Below are 21449 nucleotides of genomic sequence, written 5' to 3' on the forward strand. Positions count from 1 at the left end.
ATAATAAATACCTCCAATTAGCAATGTAGTATAGTTCTCCTGATAACCTATGTTGCTTACCCCATGTGCTGGGCATTCTAAAATCCATGGTTACAACCACTAGCAACTAACTGTCACTATAAGAGTGGTCGTAACCATGGATACCCAAGTTACTGTAATGTACATGGGGTAAGCAGCATAGGTTATCAGGAGAACTATGCTACATTTCTAATTGGAGTTTTTGCTTATATTATTACTACACCTACTACATAATGCATACCTCCCAACTTTTGAAGATGGGAAAGAGGGACAAAGTTTGCGGCGCGCTTTGCGCGCCGCGGCAAATTTTAGGCCACGCCTCTGACCACACCCATTCATAATTAGTCACACCCATATCCACATCCCAACCACACCCATTTAGCACTGCCGATCAGTTTCATATACAATAATTATAAACAAAAAAATATGGCCACACAGTGCCCCATACTGTATAATGGCCACACATGATGCTCCATACTGTACGATGACCACACATGACGCTCCATAATATATAATGACCACACATGACGCTCCATAATATATAATGAACACACATGACGCTCCATACTGTATAATGAACACACATGATGCTCCATACTGTATGACCGCACATGATGCTCCATAGTGTATAATGACCGCACATGATGCTCCAGACTGTATAATGACCGCACATGATGCTCCATACTGTATGCTGGCTGCACATGATGCTCCATACTGTATAATGACCGCACATGATGCTCCATACTGTATGCTGGCTGCACATGATGCTCCATACTGTATAATGACCGCACATGATGCTCCATACTGTATGCTGGCTGCACATGATGCTCCATACTGTATAATGACCGCACATGATGCTCCATACTGTATAATGAACACACATGATGCTCCATACTGTATGACCGCACATGATGCTCCATAGTGTATAATGACCGCACATGATGCTCCATACTGTATAATGACCGCACATGATGCTCCATACTGTATAATGACCGCACATGATGCTCCATACTGTATGACCGCAAATGATGCTCCATACTGTATAATGACCGCACATGATGCTCCAGACTGTATAATGACCGCACATGATGCTCCAGACTGTATAATGACCGCACATGATGCTCCAGACTGTATAATGACCGCACATGATGCTCCATACTGTATAATGACCGCACATGATGCTCCAGACTGTATAATGACCGCACATGATGCTCCAGACTGTATAATGACCGCACATGATGCTCCAGACTGTATAATGACCGCACATGATGCTCCAGACTGTATAATGACCGCACATGATGCTCCAGACTGTATAATGACCGCACATGATGCTCCAGACTGTATAATGACCGCACATGATGCTCCATACTGTATGACCGCAAATGATGCTCCAGACTGTATAATGACCGCACATGATGCTCCAGACTGTATAATGACCGCACATGATGCTCCAGACTGTATAATGACCGCACATGATGCTCCAGACTGTATAATGACCGCACATGATGCTCCAGACTGTATAATGACCGCACATGATGCTCCAGACTGTATAATGACCGCACATGATGCTCCAGACTGTATAATGACCGCACATGATGCTCCATACTGTATAATGGCCGCACATGATGCTCCATACTGTATAATGACCGCACATGATGCTCCATACTGTATAATGACCGCACATGATGCTCCATACTGTATAATGGCCACACATGATGCTCCATACTGTATAATGACCGCACATGATGCTCCATACTGTATAATGACCGCACATGATGCTCCATACTGTCTAATGGCCGCACATGATGCTCCATACTGTCTAATGACCGCACATGATGCTCCATACTGTATAATGACCGCACATGATGCTCCATATTGTATAATGACCACACATGATGCTCCATACTGTATAATGACATACAGGCACGCAGCTCACACACAGGCACGCAGCTCACACGCACGCAGCTCACACACGCACGCAGCTCACAAACACATGCAGCTTTGACACAAATGCATCACACACGCAGCCATCACACACACACACACACGCAGCCATCACACACACACACGCAGCCATCACACACACACACACACGCAGCCATCACACACACACACACGCAGCCATCACACACACACACACGCAGCCATCACACACTCACGCAGCCATCACACACACACGCAGCCATCACACACACACACGCAGCCATCACACACACACACGCAGCCATCACACACACACACACACACGCAGCCATCACACACACACACACACACACACGCAGCCATCACACACACACACACACAGCCATCACACACACACACGCAGCCATCACACACACACACGCAGCCATCACACACACACAGCCATCACACACACACAGCCATCACACACACACAGCCATCACACACACACACACACAGCCATCACACACACGCAGCCATCACACACACACACACACACACGCAGCCATCACACACACACGCAGCCATCACACACACACACAGCCATCACACACACACACAGCCATCACACACACACACAGCCATCACACACACACAGCCATCACACACACACAGCCATCACACACACACAGCCATCACACACACACAGCCATCACACACACACAGCCATCACACACACACAGCCATCACACACACACAGCCATCACACACACACAGCCATCACACACACACACAGCCATCACACACACACAGCCATCACACACACACAGCCATCACACACACACACGCAGCCATCACACACACACACGCAGCCATCACACACACACACACGCAGCCATCACACACACACAGCCATCACACACACACACCCAGCCATCACACACACACACCCACGCAGCCATCACACACACACACGCAGCCATCACACACACACACGCAGCCATCACACACATCACACACACACAATCTCCTCTGTGATGCAGGGGCGGCTGATGTCCATGTGCAGCTCTCTGCTGAAGTCTTCAGTCTCCTGCTCACAGCTCTGCACTATCCCGGCACCTCCCCCGTCTCTCCTTCTCTGCCGGGATAGCAGCTAAGAGCAGAAGCCGGAGCTCCGTGCACACACAGCCAGAGGTAGTGAATCGCTGACCTTTCTTCTTGATTGCTGCAGGCTCTCTCCTTCAGCGTGGCAGCGCCGCACAGGGGGCGGGAGGGGGGGGGGTGTTGCGCGGGCGGTCAGGAGGCAGCTTTTATAAAAATAAAAAAAAAACAGGCTGGCTCTCTCTACGTCCCGGAAGTGGGCGGGGCTTCACCGGCGGCCGCAAATTCGGGATTTTAAATGCCCGAAGCGGGACAGCGGGACCCCGGTGCCAAAGCGGGACTGTCCCGCTGAAATCGGGACGGTTGGGAGGTATGCATAATGGAATAGGATCTTGGAGATGGGAATACCCCTTTAAAGTGAACCTGCCATCAGGTTTATAAATTAATCCTGCCTGACGAAGGAGCTCTGAAAGCTTGCTAATATATTTTTTCTGGTTAGCCAATAAAGGTATCACTCCAAGAATACTTTTGTCATTTTGGGGCCTAAAAGTTTTTACATCGATTTTTCTGGCTAACATTGGACCACAATATTTTTTATTGTACATCATGTTGCTAATGTAAAATACCGCATTTTTTTCTGCACAAAAAAGTGCCAAAAAAAAAACAACAACGCATGAAAAAGTCACTGGTATAGTAGTGGAGGGGAGAAATGTGTCACTGCACTTAATGGTGGCAGTGATGTGAAACCAGAGTGTTTTCCTACCACGCACACTACGTGTTTTGAGGGTTAAGTTAAAGTTTCATACATGGACTGGTTTTATGTGGCCATCCACAGAGTGGGTGGGAGGGCGCTTACCTCATCTCCACCTGCACCGCCGTGTAGAGACAGGACCTGTGTGATGTCACAATCATGTGGTCAGTCACATGATGGATAGGAGTCACATGGTCTAGGGTTTAGGTGTCTGGCAGGGGACATTGTCCCCAGAGAGGAAACACTCCAGAAAAGTGTTTGTGCCCAAGTGGCATGTTATGGACCTGTCCCGAGGACACTATACCCACGAGCAGGCTGAACCCTGCTAGGAAAAGGACCGTTTTCTTCATTTTTATATTATTTTGCTGTTTTGCCCAGAGGGCCGTGTTTATTTTTCCTTGCTTGATTTATGCTGCCTCAACAAACCAAGCACGTTCTTAAAGAGACAGTGTTCCGTTTATACCTCTGTGTCCAGCCAAGACGCTCTACCACAATTAGAATAAATGTCCTTTATTCTGGCATCAATGGAACTAATTCTGATTAATCAAAAAAGGCCATGGGAAGAGAAGTAAAACTTTTGAGGAATGTTTTGTTAATTAGAAAAATGTCCTTATTGATTCTCTTTGCTCTGTCTTCTGCTGAATTCTGACATTTCTGCATTTTAAACAGATATTCCAAAAAGTATGATCATACACTCGATTAATGGATTTCCACCTGCATTTTCATTCATTGTCTTTTCCAAGAGTGCGGAGCTCTCAGGATCCTCGGGGGCGTGTCTTTAGGCTGCTTTGCATAATTTCCCTGTGAGTCACATCAGCTCGGTAAAGACCATAAAAATCAGCACTAAATAAATCACTTCTATTGGATGTTGGTCATAATTGAAGTGTCTTGACATCAGTGTTATTTCCGAGATATATTGGATGCCTCAGTAATAAAGACGCTCAGTATCGTCTCAGGTCGTGTTCTCAGGGTCACTTCGAAATGTCAACTCAAACCATCTCCATTCCCCTTTAATTTGCAACCTTCAAACTTCACGATCCACCTTCGGAGACTCCACTTTCCTTCCATTCGCGGATCTCTCCCCCGTGCCGTACTCTTCCTCTCGATGATTACCGTTCTCCTTTCATCAATATATTTTTATTCTGACCCTTTTATCTTACAATTCAATAGTCTTTCAAATAATTTTGAACAATCTTTTTTCGGTTCACTTTCTACAGATACTTCTCCTTTTAAGTCTTTTTCAAGGCCCGGTGGCGGTGAGCAAAAAAAAAAAAAAGGAACTTGATTTGCGTCTCTCAGGATAATAAGTTCTGAAGGATAAAACAGTCTGAAAATTGACGGAAGGAATTGCAGGATAATTCTTCGTAATATTCGGATCGTGAGGATACAAAAAAAAATAAATGAGGAACCCGTCGGCTCTACCTAAGCAGTGTAATGTGTGTATGTATAGCAGGGTAGAAGAAAGACGACAACAAGTAAAAACAATTGTCATATATCTTACTAAAGACACATTAAACGGAGCGCTTGTTCTGCGTGAAAACACAAAAAATCTAGATAACGACGTTCAATCAGACGTGGTATGTGCCGGACTGGGATGCCAAGGGCCCACCAGTAACCTTGACTCTGGTGGCCCACTGTTCAGCTACATCCAAATATCACATTACCCTCATTCACAAATTCATCTATGTTTCTATATAATAATCAACGGGGTCGTTTGTTAAAAGAAAACAAATGTATTGTGCCAACTACTTCTCATATAGGTGGAGTGGAGAGTCCTTTTCTGTGTGGGGGGCCCACCAGAGGATTCTACTGTTCTCCGATGTGCCAGACCGAGCCTGTAACGCGTTCAAGTATACTTTCAAAGGAAGTAAAAAATACATATTCTTCAAACATCCACTCTATGTGTACGGCCAACTCAATGGCCTCATACTGAGATAACTCAGATCTTGGCTGTATACCGCTTAGATGCAGCTGTTAATTGCGACAGTGGCATCTAGGCAGTTAGACAAAATGAAAGGGCTTTTGCTCCGTCACCTCACTGACCTGCCACAATATGATCAACGGGTTATCATGGCAGTCAGGGGTGGAAAAAAGATTACTCCCCCCCCAGATCTGCCTTTTTGTTATACCCTGCAAGAGACTAAAAAGAGAGTGCTGAAAGAACAATACAGTGCAATAGAGACGTATCACCTAAGAGTAAATCAGTGGTACACGTGAAAAAAAATAACTTTGTAATATATCTTATCAGAGAAATTGGCTTAGTTTTTACTCCTGAAGATAGACTTTCCCATTGCTGAGATAGGAGATGACAGTTGGTGCTTTTAGAATTCAATGGAGGAGCTGGAGGCGGACGCAGACATTCTGCTACAAGTTCTCCTGAAACGACAGTTACTGCTCTCCATAGAACTTCATCAGCACCAACTGTCATCTCCTATCTCAGTAATGGGAAAGTCTGTCTTCACTCAAGGCGCATTTTACCCGTGAACTGCTCTAATAAGATTTATCACAATCTTTACTATATTTCAATATCTAAATGCTCCCCAAGAAAGGCGTTTTATGACCTTATGGGGAGCACAATGTGTAAAATAAATGAAAAATAAATTAAAAAAAAAGAACAGGTAAAATATAAAGAATGATAATGGAGCCACGGTTTCCTGCGCAGAGCGAAGCAGTCAAGTTGAGTTTGTCATTGACTGCTGCGCTCAGCATAGGCGGCAACTGAGATGACAAAGTCTGCCCTGCCCTTCTACTGCTCCCCGCCTCTCTTCTCACTTTTAATTCTGCGAGAGGTCAAATAGAAATCTGATGGTGGAGTTGTCCCAAATTTTTAAAAACAAGTGTCTCCTGTAAAAGAAAAAAAAACGTTAACTTTTGAAAAGCAAATAAGTTTTTTAATACTTTTTCTAACGCTCGTTAGGGTTAGGAGTAGAGTTAGGGTCAGAGTTAACAATAGGGCTAGGCTTAGGGATAGCACATGGAATAGGAAAGTGACAACGGTTAGGGATAGTGCTAGTATTAGACAATGTTAGCTTTTACCACTAAGGTAATAAAATAGTTAAACAAAATGAAAATTAAAAAAAAAAAAGATGACAATGTATAACTTTATTTGTAAAATTGTATGCCTGACAGTCCATAGATTATAGGACGCAACATACTCAGGCACTAGCAACCTACTGACTAGCTTTCAGAAGGAGACTAGCTGTGCACTTGAATATTTGGGTATGAACACGTTGTGGTTTATGTAGAAATTGGCAGAAATTGCGCCACCTACCGTTCACACATGGTATTTTCAGCAAAACCAAAATACGGAATGGGGAACATTTATACATCCATAGTTACGTTTTCGGCAACTTGGGCAAAAAAAATATTCTACATTATCACGCGACATTTGACACGTTATGCATGAGATTTCTATGAATCCTAGAAATGTAATACTCAGCATTTTTGTGCAGCGAAAATATGCAGCGCCAAAAACTCATCAGGGACATAGTACAACATCCACGACATGGAAGCACAGGTAGATCTCCTCCATGACCCAATCCTCCCCGAGCTGGTATGTAATTCACGGTCCAGGTCTATGAATCAGCTCACCGTAGGCTAGATGCTTCCCACGCACCTCACAGACTTTGGAGAGAAGCCATATTTGGCCTTGTCGCATTGTTCACAGCTGTGTACTGTGGTTACGGATCCCATATGTCCTTGTTTTCCAAGTGCCGCTTTGATTTCAGTAATTATAAACCTTCAGAAATAACTCGATTTCATGCTCGATCTACTCGGGACACTTCCCGTCCATTATGATTTTTTTTTTTTAAAAAAAAAGGGGTTGTCCTCTACTGGACACCCCATGTGTAATCAATTCAGAAGCCCCCGTAGAAAACAAAAACAATGTATACCGAAGTCCCGCAGCGCTGCCGTTCCAGCAATGTCAGCCCTATTGTTCCTGGCAAGTGACAGCTTCCTGGGTGGAATGGAGTCTGCTGATTGGCTGCAGCGGTCAAGTAACACAACAGCAGCATCGACATTGCAGGAACAACGTCGCGGCGGGATGTGAATATACATTGTTTTTATTTTCTATGGCGACCTGAATTAATTAAGCAATGGACAATCCTTTTAATTTCAACTATGGATATGCAAATTAATGGGCATGTAACCCCCACAACGACCGATACACTAGTCATTGTGATACTGCCCAGTGCATCCATAAGCTTATGGTGGCAATATGGATGTAGTTGCTGTCCTGTTATGGACCTGGTGGTTAGGTGCACCCGGAATGACCTGATAGTTATACACGGAATCGGGATGAAGAGAAACGACGTTTCAACTCCTGAAAAGCTTCAACGGTCGCAGAGGACCAATTCACCACATCAGCACCCTTCCTGGTCAAATCGGTCAACGGTTTAACAACACTAGAAAAATTAGCGATGAAGCGACGGTAAAAATTAGCAAAGCCCAGGAATTTCTGAAGGCTCTTCACAGATGTAGGCTGAGTCCAATCAAAAATGGCCTGAACTTTAACAGGGTCCATCTCGATAGTAGAAGGGGAAAAAATGAAGCCCAAAAAGGAAACCTTCTGAACTCCAAAGAGACATTTAGATCCCTTCACGAACAAGGCATTAGCACGAAGGACCTGGAACACCATTCTGACCTGCTTCACATGAGACTCCCAATCATCCGAAAAGACCAAAATATCATCCAAATATACAATCATGAATCTATCCAGATACTTTCGGAAGATGTCATGCATAAAGGACTGAAACACAGAGGGGGCATTAGAAAGCCCGAATGGCATTACCAGGTACTCAAAATGGCCCTCGGGCGTATTAAATGCTGTTTTCCATTCATCACCCTGTTTAATACGCACCAGATTATACGCCCCTCGAAGATCTATCTTGGTGAACCAACTAGCCCCCTTAATCCGAGCAAACAAATCAGACAGTAGAGGCAAAGGGTACTGAAATTTGACCGTGATTTTATTGAGAAGGCGGTAATCTATACAAGGTCTCAGAGAACCATCCTTCTTGGCCACAAAAAAGAACCCTGCTCCCAATGGTGACGACGACGGGCGAATATGCCCTTTTTCCAAGGACTCCTTTATATAACTCCGCATAGCGGCGTGTTCTGGCACAGACAAATTGAAAAGTCGTCTCTTAGGGAATTTGCTACCAGGAATCAAATTAATAGCACAATCACAATCCCTATGAGGAGGTAGAGCACTGGACTTGGGCTCATCAAATACATCCCAGTAATCCGACAAAAACTCAGGGACTTTAGAAGGAGTAGAGGACAAAATTGACAACGATGGAACATCCCCATGTACCCCTTGACAACCCCAACTGGACACAGACATTGATTTCCAATCCAATACTGGATTATGGACCTGTAGCCATGGCAAACCCAACACGACCACATCACGCAGATTATGCAACACCAAAAAGCGAATATCCTCTTGATGTGCAGGAGCCATGCACATGGTCAACTGGGTCCAGTACTGAGGCTTATTCCTGGCCAAAGGTGTAGCATCAATTCCCCTCAAAGGAATAGGATGCTGCAATGGCTCCAAGAAAAAACCACAGCGCCTGGCAAACTCCAAGTCCATCAAATTCAGGGCAGCGCCTGAATCCACAAATGCCATAACAGAATAGGACGACAAAGAGCAAATCAGAGTAACGGACAAAAGAAATTTAGGCTGTACAGTACCAATGGTGACCGACCTAGTGAACCGCTTAGTGCACTTAGGACAATCAGAGATAGCATGAGTGGAGTCACCACAGTAAAAACACAGCCCATTCTGACGTCTGTGTTCTTGCCTTTCAGCTCTGGTCAAAGTCCTATCACATTGCATAGGCTCAGGCCTCTGCTCAGGGGATACCGCCAAATGGTGCACAGTTTTGCGCTCACGTAAACGCCGATCGATCTGTATGGCCAAGGATATTGATTCATTCAGACCAGCAGGCGTGGGGAACCCCACCATAACATCCTTAAGGGCTTCAGAAAGACCCTTTCTGAAAATTGCTGCCAGGGCACACTCATTCCATTGAGTAAGCACAGACCACTTTCTGAACTTCTGGCAATAAACCTCCGCTTTATCCTGACCCTGACACAAAGCCTGCAAAATTTTCTCTGCCTGGTCCACAAAATTCGGTTCATCATAAAGTAATCCCAACGCCAGAAAAAATGCATCTACATTACACAATGCAGGATCTCCTGGCGCCAGGGAGAATGCCCAGTCTTGAGGGTCGCCACGTAACAAAGAAATAATGATTTTTACTTGCTGAATGGGGTCAACAGAAGAGCGGGGTTTCAGAGCAAGAAACAGTTTGCAATTATTTTTGAAACTCAGAAACTTAGATCTATCCCCAGCAAACAAATCAGGAATTGGTATTCTAGGCTCTAACATCGGATTCTGAACCACATAATCTTGAAGGCTTTGTACCCTTGCAGTGAGTTGATCCACACTAGAGGACAGGCCATGAAAGTCTATATCTGCACCTGAGTTCTGAACCACCCAGAGGTTAAGGGGAAAAGAGAGACAAAACACGCTGCAGAGGGAAAAAAAATGGTCTCAGAACTTCTCTTTTCCCTCTATTGAGATGCATTAACACTTTGTGGGCCAGCTGTACTGTTATGGACCTGGTGGTTAGGTGCACCCGGAATGACCTGATAGTTATACACGGAATCGGGACTAGCTCTGGGGAAGTGGGAACCCTACTCCTATCACACACACTAGAAATAGCCGTGGAGCGTGCCTGACTCTGCCTAGACGCCTCTTCACAGCCTAAGAGCTAACTACCCCTAAAGATAGAAAACAAAGCCTCACCTTGCCTCAGAGAAATTCCCCAAAGGTAAAGGCAGCCCCCCACAAGTATTGACTGTGAGTTAAGAGGAATACAGAAACACAGGAATTAAATAGGTTTCAGCAAAGGAGGCCAGTCTAACTAAACAGATTGAGGACAGAAAAGGAATCTTTGCGGTCAACACAAAAAACTACAAATAACCACACAGAGTGTGCAAAAAGACCCCCGCACCGACTCACGGTGCGGTGGTGCCACTCTGCACCCCCGGAGCTTCCAGCTAGCAAGACAATATCATGGTAACAAGCTGGATTAGAAATTAAGCAAGAAAACAAATGAGCAACTAATAAACTAGCAGAAACTTAGCTTCTGCTGGAATAGACAGGTCCTCAGAAAGGTCCCAGAGAGATCTGAACCAAGGCTAAGACATCGACAGCTGGCATACACTAACGATCTGAGTGGAGTTAAATAGAGAAGCCATTCTAGCAACAAATGAGGAGCAGGTGAGGAAGGCACCTCAATGGCCAGTAGCTCCACTCATAGCCACCAGAGGGAGTTCACAGACAGAACTCGCCAAAGTACCATTCATGACCACAGGAGGGAGTTCGAGAACGGAACTCACAACACTGTCCATCCCATATTTACTGAGAAGGTCCTGAATTTTCTGAAATATTCTTGACATATTAAGGAATTCCCACTTGGTTCTGGGCGTTCCCAGGGTGGTCCTTGGGGGCAGGACTTAAATTTATCTATATCACCAACCTAGATGTTGAGGTATGACTGTAACACATCACTCACTGAGCGCTTTAGATGCCACATTCTGGGTTTTGGAAAAGTTTGATCGCTACCTCTTTATACACAGTCATGGCTGCTGTTGTGAGATAACACCTCCATTGATTTGTATGGCGGTGCCAGAAATAACTACCATGGGGGGGGGTTTGCCTCCAAATCCTGGTCAGTGTTGGTCCAAAATCATACACTTGACAAATCTTCCCTAAAGAAGATCATATTGATTATATTTCCACCTTATACGGGAAGTTCATAAATCTGCTTTTTATGACAAACATTAAAATAATGTATTAATTTTTGGCTTCTTGAAAAGAAATATTAACAGTAGTTCTCAGCTTTGGGTTATTAATTTTTGTTGGAAGGGATAACAAACTGATCAACGTCTTTACAGCTAATGAAATCCCCAGCGATCAACTGTGATCTGAGGAAGAGCCAGGCAGCAAGTGTGCAATTCTCCCACAGCGCACCTGCAGGAGAAAAGAAGCATTACACCATTCCTATTGGAAATGTACAGACGTGTCGGTTCAGAGTGAGAGACGCTCTTTAAAGCTGCTCTGGCAAATTGAGGACGGTCCTGATATTTTTTAATAGGGTTTCCAAAAAAGGTGGTAATTCAGCAGATTTATTATGACCTTAGAGCATGTTGAGTGCCTTATTATCCGCCTTTTAGATATTCAGGAATATCACCTTTAATTACAAGTCACTGTTCTTCAATTTCGTGACCTGCACTGACTCCCACTTTCTATATCGCTCGGATTTCATTACAAGCTGCAGTTTTAATTGCCGCATCAGACAGATCTATTATTGACCGCACCTTATTAATATGACACTAATACGCTCCGCAACTCAGAACACAATTCACAATCGATCGCAAGTATTGCTGTAAGAGGCAGCGGCAAAGTGATAATGGAAGAGGTGGAGTCAGCCTTCCATTGTCAGTGTATGAGCAGAGGACGAGCTCAGATATACACGCCGAGTACAGACATGGCCAATGTCGGACTGGGCTGCCAAGGGCCCACCAGTAACCAACTCCAGGGCCCCACTTTTCAGCTACATGTAAGTGTGACATTAGCCTTCAATCACACATTTATATAACCATGGTTGGACTGGCCCACCAGAGAACCGGAGAATCCTCTGGTGGGCCCTGGCTTCTCCTTAAGGAGAGTTCATAGTGCAAACCTTGCAGCTGCTATGGGGGCTTTGAATGGGGGAGAAAGGTGGGCCCTCAGAATAAAATCCTCTGGTGGGCCCAATGTTCTTCAGTCTGACACTGTATATAACAATAAACTAGGTAGATTCTTAAATTAATAAGATGCCGCCTTTGTCTGTATATAGTGATTCAAGTATATTGTGCCCAGTACAGCTCATATAAGAGCGAGGTGGCCCACCGGAGGATTCTCCTGTTCTCCTGTAGGCCAGTCCAAGCTCAGCAGAACCATAGCCGAGATCCAAGGAAGATTTCTTTAGTGCAAGTTAACAGGCAGGCCATTGCCAAATGTGAAATCAATGTAAATCTCTATGTTTCTGGCGGACATTAGTAAAATAACTGGAATTTTAAGACTAAGCTTTTGAAGAGTTGGGGTTTTCTTTAAGCGGATCCTCACCTAAATCTTCCTGAAAAACACTTAGAAAACTATTCCAAATCATTTAATCATTTCTATGGGAAATGAACTTTAGTGTTCATATGAGAAGTTTTTTTGTATTTTTTTTCCTGTAGTAGTTTTGAATAATGCTGAGAAGAAAAAAAACAAAATAATGTGCATATCAGCTCAGCATTTAGAGCTCTGCTAGATCTGCAGTGGAGAAAACTCTGATTCTATCACAACTGCTGCACGCAGTAAACTAAGTGACACATCGCTGGAATCAGGATCTCTGCTCCTACATCATGCTGCTCTCATGCCTGTTTGTTAGGCAATCCCTGCTTGTGTTAAGGCTGTCGAACAGCCGTGAGTCATGCAGCCGAACATATTTTTTAGAGCAAGCCGAATACACAGTTAGTACCCAAGCATGCTCGAATAACACCTTATCCGAGCACGTTTGCTCATCATTATACTTGGGGGCCCTGTTGAAAACCTAGCAGTTGCCTTAAGAGCTTCAAGGTCATGTCATTGTTTATATGTTCCATATGCAGGTTTCATATTATCAATGAGGTTTTAATCTCAATGCGTTTCGCAGTTAGCACTCTTCATCAGGAAACCACATCCTGTCATATTCTCTTTTTTTCTGAGTCTTCCTGGGAATCGAACCCAAAACCTCTATCATTGCAGGCAACAGCTAAAGATATGAGCCAGAGGCGTTGGGTTCAACTTTTTTCTTCTACTGTTTATAACGATCCCCTGGTGCCAGATGGTGGGCTGCAGAAGTAACCGTCACACCGATCCCCTGGTGCCAGATGGTGGGCTACAGAAGTAACTGTCACACCGATCCCCTGGTGCCAGACTGTGGACTGCAGAAGTAACCGTCACACCGATCCCCTGGTGCCAGATGGTGGGCTGCAGAAGTAACCGTCACACTGATCCCCTGGTGCCAGACGGTGGGCTACAGAACTAACCATCACACCGATCCCCTGGTGCCAGAAGGTGGGCTGCAGAAGTAACTGTCACACTGATCCCCTGGTGCCAGACGGTGGACTGCAGAAGTAACCGTCACACCGATCCCCTGGTGCCAGACGGTGGGCTGCAGAAGTAACCGTCACACCGATCCCCTGGTGCCAGACAGTGGACTGCAGAGGTAACCGTCACACTGATCCCCTGGTGCCAGACTGTAGACTGCAGAAGTAACCGTCACACTGATCCCCTGGTGCCAGACGGTGGACTGCAGAAGTAACCATCACACCGATCCCCTGGTGCCAGACAATGGGCTGCAGAAGTAACTGTCACACTGATCCCCTGGTGCCAGACGGTGGACTGCAGAAGTAACTGTCATACCGATCCCCTGGTGCCAGACAATGGGCTGCAGAAGTAACCGTCACACCGATCCCCTGGTGCCAGACAATGGGCTGCAGAAGTAACCATCACACAGATCCCCAGGTCCTCCTCCTTTACCACATAGGCAGGGTCATTTAAGCTCCAACCACAAGAACATCTGTAAAGTCCTCAAAATGACCAGTAATGCCCCAAAATGCCAAGTAATGCTCCAAAATGTTGACTTTGACCATGGCTTGACCAAGGCCCACTCCTTTTGTGGCCTCGTTTGTCCAATTTCCCCAACAATCCCAGACCATTGACATGCATAGATAAAAATTCACCAGTATTATAAATGTCATATAGTAGGAGGGGGACGTGTTATATGTTTTGCCGATGATCATCTCAATCGGAATTGATCAGAAGTGTAGCTGTAAGGCATGGGGTGGTAGAATCGGCACAATCGGTGGGAGTCCGTGAAAGATTTTGACCCGGAAACGGTCAGTTACACTAAATTAGAGCCTTAAATACAAATTATGTTTTACAAATCAAAGAAATTCTACAAGAAAATAATCCAAATTTTCAAATTGTGAACAAGATCTATAACTTTACCCTTATTAGCTCTAGATTACTTTATGCTTTCACATCTAAAAATGCCCTGAAGCTTTGCTGGTAAGATTAATGTAGACACACATCGCCAAGAAGCCCAAGGATGCAAATCCATCCGTCTCTGTTATTCCAAGATTTTTCTGCTTGGCCGGATAGACATCACAGCACTGGATAAAAGGTCCCATGTGATATAATTCACTTTTTATGCTCATTGTTCTACATTTGCAGGATACATGAAAGTTCTGCAGATACCCAGAGGTCTTCACACACTACAGAGCAAGGACAATTACTGATGTCTCAGTACGTGCTGATAATTAATTACATTTTTTTTTACATTTTTGTTCATGGCATCGCTGGAGGCATGGTAGTGTAATACAAGAAAAAGTTGAAGGAGTTGTACAAAATTACTAAAACATGACTTAAGAAAAAGAAAACTAAAAAAAAAAATGTGCCACACTTGTGTACAGGTTGTGAGTGGTATTGCAGCTTAATCCAATTAACTTCGATAGAACAGAACTGCAATACCAAGCATAACTCATGGTTAATGTAATGCCGTTTCCCCTTTAAATCTGATCTTCCAGAGTCTTTAGTGGCCTTTTAAACAGGATGCACCTGCTAAAAAAAAACACGTCTGTGAGTCCTGCTTCCCGACCCAAATGCTGTGATTGTCTATTCAAACTCATACAAGAAAATATGTCAATCACTATGCATTGGCGAGGGAAGCAGTAGTTAAAATCCCTGAGGGTGAGGGTGAACTTACAGGCTCACTCTCTCATTGGGCCAGGAAAGCAGGACTCACAGGCTCACTATTTCAGTGGGTGAGGAAAGAAGGGCTCACACATTGGGTGAAGAAATCAGGACTCACAGGCTCACTCTTTCAGTGGGTGAGGAAAGCAGGACTCACAGGCTCACTCTCTCAGTGAGCGAGGAAAGCAGGACTCACAGGCTCACTCTCTCAGTGGGCGAGGAAAGCGTGACTCACAGGCTTTCTCTATGAGTGGGGAAGGGGAAGCATGACTCACAGACTTTCTGTATGAGTAGGAAGGCGAAACAGGACTCACAGGCTTTCTCTATGAGCGGACGGGGAAAGCAGGACTCATGGACTCTTTCAATGGGTGGGCTGAAACCGGACTCACAGGCTTCCTTTACGAAAGGATGAGGGAAGCCAGACTCACAGGCTCTCTCTATGACTAGGTTCAGAAGCAGGACTCAGAGGCTTGCTCTATGAGTGGGAAGGGGAAGCAGGAGTCTCAGTCTCTCTTCATGAGAAGACGGGGAAGCAGGACTCATGGGCTCTCTCCATGGGCAGGGAAAGCAGGACTGATGGGCTCTTTCAATGGGTGGAGGGAAGACGGACTCACAGGCTTCCGCTACGAAAGGATGGGGGAAGACAGACTCACAGGCCTCCTCTATGACTGATTGGGGCAGGCAGAATCCCAGGCCCCCTCTATGACTGACTGGGGCAGCCAGACCCACAGGCCCCCTCTATGACTGATTGAGGCAGCCAGACTCCCAGGCCCCTTCTATGACTGATTGAGGTATGCAGACTCCCAGTTCCCCTCTATGACTGATTGGGGCACCCAGACCCACAGGCCCCCTCTATGACTGATTGGGGCAGGCAGACTCCCAGGCCCCCTCTATGACTGATTGGGGCAGCCAGACTCACAGGCTTTCTCTATGAGTGGGTGGGAGAAGCAGGACTCGCAGGCTTTATCTGAGTGGATGGAGGAAGTAGAACAGACAGGCTTTCTCTGATTGGGCACGGGAAGCAGGAAGCACAGGGTTTCTCTGATTGGGTGAAAGACGCAGGAAAAGTAGGCTGAGCAGGCTAAATGCGAGGAAGGGAAGGCAGAACTTATGGGCTCTCTCTATGAGCAGGTGGAGGAAGCAGGGCTCACAATGTCTATGAGCAGGTGGGCATAGCAGAACTTAAAGACTCTTTATGAGTAGGTGGGAATGGAGTGTTCACAGGATATTTTTATGATGTGGCAGAAATAAAATTACTCAACTGCTTACTCTATGCCAGACTCACAGGCTTTCTCACGTTATCCTGGCAGCAGTTCAACCACTTTTTAAATGAAAATACCATTTGGTAATCAAACTGTAAATAACTATATATCTCCAAAATCCCATGCTTCTCTCAAAAATTAGATGTGTCTCTCTGATGTTTACTCTGTCCTTGAAAAAAATATACATTAAAATATAGAACGGATTAAAAAAAGGGATCTCATGTCTATGGCCATAACAACCACATATTAGGACAGGACACTGCCAGGGCAGCACACTTCTTTGCGGAGATGGTAATAGAATGACAAGACAGGAGTTTCAGCAGGATTGGAGGCCACGCAGTGGAGAACATGAGGTGCATGGAGAAAGGGTCTTTGAAAAGTGCCCTGTATCATGGACATCCTTAATGTAACTGGGAAAGGTTGCAAAATCCTAGATGATGTTGTCCCAGAGGAGTAACTTGAAGCTGCTGGTCCACTGGTGCAGCGAGACATTTTGGCATCTTCAACAGACGTGACCGCTTTACCAGTGCACCCAGTACAGTTCCCTATATTACCCTAGACGCTGGCGATTTCATGCTCATCCCGAAATATCTAGACACTGATGAAGATCTCCTCACCTTTACGAAGTATCAGTATGTCTACTGACAACTCTTCCTCATCCCTCAGAAAACTTCCTGTCTGTTGTTGTCTCTTCACTGTCCAGTTTGCTGAACCTGAAATGTAAATCTCCAAATAATAAAATATACTGAAAAGTTATATAGAGTGTAAATTTAATGAGTAATAGACATTTTAGGACAAATATTAAAAACCGAGTAATGCATTTTACTCACTAATGCATTCTATTTGCATTGTTTTCACTTTTACTAAAAATTGACCTTTCAATTGCTCTTAATGGGTCATTGTTTTAAGTGCTCTAAATGTCGCTGAATTTGGCGTTGTTTTTCATTTTTCTGCCCTATCACCTTATAGGTGCGGCTTTATCTTCTTTCCTCCTGCTGTCATTTCCTGCTGTTGATAGGTTTTTGTGGATTTTCAGCCACTCTGATGTAGCATAAAGCCGCTAGGGTTTATCTCTCTCCTGTTTCTGTTATTTAATCTGCACCTACCTTCCGTTTCTATTCAGGAAGTAGGCGACATATAATCTAACATTACGAACTTTTTACTTTATTTTGTATTTCGTGATTTACTTTACTCACTCTGGGTCTTTCCTTTTTATCAGCTGCTCACTCTGGTATCTCTCCTTTTTATCAGCACACTTTGCCTTTTGTAGGTAATTCACACTTTGCTCTGCCCTCCGGTTCTTTAGGAGGAACGTGAAGCGCTCAACCACCTTTTAGGCAGTTTAGACTGCCATCTTCTAGTTTATGGTTAGGGCTATCTCTGCTCATGCAGGAACCACAAGGGACTGTCTGTAAAGGAACCGGGAGGGTCAGTAAGAGTTTTTAGTTTGTTACCTTTTTTCCTGAGTCAGTGGCTACTCTATCATAACACATTTATACCAGATACAAAATGGTGGCAGGACACCTATCTTTTTTTTTTCTATGTCTGCTCTCGTCTAAAGTATAGCTGGGCATATGACTCCATGTGTTGTGACTGTCGCACAGACACAACACATGCAGCTGCGGTGCCGAACAGCTGTTTTTTGGGTAGCTATCCGGGTTCCCACTGCAGCTATTGGGTAAGCTCTATTAGCGAGCCAAATAAAGAGGGATCCAATGATATTCCCTCATGTCTACATATGACCAGATATTACACTTCGCCTCCTCCATTAAAACTGACTGCGTCTACCCACTGAGCTTGTGCCTGTAGGACTATAGAGTAAGCGCAGTGAGAAGGAGAGTGTTTCAATGGACAAGGCTGAATAAATATATCTGGTCATATGCCTCATCATTTTCCATCAACTCGTGAACAAGAGTGCACTGCAGGAAGCACAGAAACCTGACTAATCAAAGGAGCATGGTAAGAAACACACATCCATTTATGTTACACCGATTGTTGGTCCTAAAGTGGCCAGCCTCTTTAATACTGTAACGTTCCTCTAATCCAGATTAAATAGGTTTCAATAGGTGCAGAACAAGTATATTAAATTACATTATTTTGATATATGAAAAAAAGCTTAAAATATGAAATTGTTTAGTCAAAATTGCTAAAAGAGGTTGTCCTTTTAGGAAATTCCTCTTTGTAAGAAGCGCTCACCAATGATGAAATGACTACAGGTTGTTCTGCTCCTAGGAACACACGTAATCTGCGGTAATCGGCAGAAGGACCTGGAAATAAGTTTTTCTTTTCCCTGCAACGCTGCCATAGAAGAAATAAAGCATTAAATAATGTTTATGACTTTCTGTGGGTAAGACAGTACAGGTCAGGTCCTCCAGAGGTAAAAAGACTTTTTTTGTCCCACCATGCACCGTATCGAGCAGAGTACCCTCTAATGACTTAGAATACCCTAATAAATATATAAAAACTAGTTTTCTAAAAGAGAAAACTCCTTTAATCCTTCATCTGTTCTGGGTTCAGACAGTAGTTTTAATTATATTCATTGTTAGAAAATATTAGCATGTTCCAACATGGCTTCCACATGGAGAGGGTGACGCATGTCATTGATGTGGATGACGTATGTGACTCCCCACATGAGGACAATCACTGTCCGAAAAAAAAGTGATGACCAGCACTGAAGAAAAAATGACATTAAGCTTTCAAGTCAGGGCCACGGACAGTTGATAATAACGTAAGTTTTTTTTACCGTCTTCGTGGCCGCCATTTTGCTGGATTTGTGCATCAAAACCCCAAAATTTCTGATTTACCAGAATTTCACATTTTTGTGAAATTCAGAATAAATTAAAATCATTATGAATAGATTTCAGGCAAAATCAATTCATAGGACCTGATTCATCAACATCCTTGGCTATTCTTTTGACTTGCCGTCACAAGTGCACCACACCGCAACGATGACGTCGCGCCAGGCCAGCTGATCAAAATAAGAGTCCAGGATGTCATCATTTAGGAGGCAGTTTCAGAGCTCCCATTCAGCGGCCACAGATTATTGACATGGCCGATGGACTAGGTACTATCGATTCGCACAAACTCTAGGTATGAATAGCTTTTCTACAGTCCTAACTTGTGGATTTAGGCAGTTTTGCCATTCAGAAGACTTGGAAAGTTAAGCGAGTGACACCGGGATTCATTTAACAAAACAATCTGAGAGAAAAACAAAAAACAGAATAGGCCTCATCTCTCAAAATAAACTGACAGGCCTCGTTACCCATAGCAACCAATCACAGTGCATCTCTCATTGCTCCAAAGCAGTTTACAGAAAGAAAGCTGCCCCCTGATTGGCCACTATAGGTAACAAGGACAGGTTAGATGAGGCCTATTCTGCTTCAGATGCCTGAACTCACAGTAAAGGCTTCACGTAAAAAAAAAAAAAAAAGGAATAAGATGAAATACAAAAGTAAATTACTCAATTTTACTGAACTGGAAAAATAAATACCCACAGTTTTCCACAAGAATGAATTTATATTAGCGTTGTATAAAACGTATGCAAATATATTGACGGCGCATATGGTATGCCGGAGAATAAAGCAGATGGATAGGTCAGCAAGACACAAGGAAGGAGAAATGTGCTGCAGATTACATGAATAAAATCATATTAAAAAGCACTGTATGATTTTCCACTTCATGACTATCTGAACAGTTTACAATATTTCATGGTTATATGGAGATTGAGCGAGAGACAAGTGCTTAGTGCTAGTTGTTCGTTCTTCATAGTCGAAGATGACCATGACTTCAAGGTTTATAGGAGGATCAGTGGATGTGGGTCTGGAGGTGACCCAGGAGGTCAAACCGGGCCCTGTAGGCTCGCCCACACACGAGACATAAGTAGATGTAGTCAGGACAGTAGACACTGCTTGTGGCTTGAACATGTCTTGCCTTACGAATTTTCCTGTCTTGAGCTGCATGAGCACCCAAGGTGATCTTGCCTCGTGAAGCTAGAGGGTTCAGGGCAAGCTTCTTCCATTCGTTGATGTTGATTCCCAGGATTCTGAGGGACGCTTTAAGGCAGTCTTTGTGGCGTTTCTTCTGCCTCCGACTGTGTGCTTTCCCTGACACGTTTATTCTGTACGGCAATCAGCTGTCTGGCATTCTGACCACATGTTCAGCCCACCTGGATTGGGCTTTCAGCAGAAAGAGTGTAGACAGTACAGAACCCAGCTTGTTCCAGGATTGCCGTGTCGGGGACATTGTCTTGCCACCTGATGTGGAGAAGTCTACGGAGACAGCTCAGGTGAAAGTGACTGAGTTATTTGGCATGCCGGATGTAGACAGTCCAGGTCTCGCTGGCATAAAGAAGTGTGGTAAGGACCACCGCACAGTAGACCTTCAGCTTGGTGATAATGATGAGTCCCGTCAGCTTCCAGACGCTCTTATGGAGTCTCCTGAAGGCGGCACTGGCATAGGAAATTCTGCTGTTGACCTCATTGTCTATGGTCACTATGTGAGATAGTGTGCTGCCCAGTTAAGTGAAGTTGTCAACTGCTTTGAGGTTGTGCTCCTTCCACTTAATACTTGGCTCTCA

General features: G+C 44.4%; 1 protein-coding gene across 1 annotated transcript in view; it reads right to left on the reverse strand.

Moving 5' to 3' along the window:
• Positions 1-21449, reverse strand: part of RAB27B (RAB27B, member RAS oncogene family) — a 265433-nt gene that overhangs the window by 76314 nt on the left and 167670 nt on the right. The window contains exon 3 of the mRNA XM_077282509.1: positions 17491-17586. The gene's annotated coding sequence lies outside the window, so the exon portion shown is untranslated. The remainder of the gene's footprint in view (positions 1-17490; positions 17587-21449) is intronic.

This window comes from Ranitomeya variabilis, chromosome 1, assembly GCF_051348905.1.
Source record: "Ranitomeya variabilis isolate aRanVar5 chromosome 1, aRanVar5.hap1, whole genome shotgun sequence".
Lineage (NCBI taxonomy): Eukaryota > Metazoa > Chordata > Amphibia > Anura > Dendrobatidae > Ranitomeya > Ranitomeya variabilis.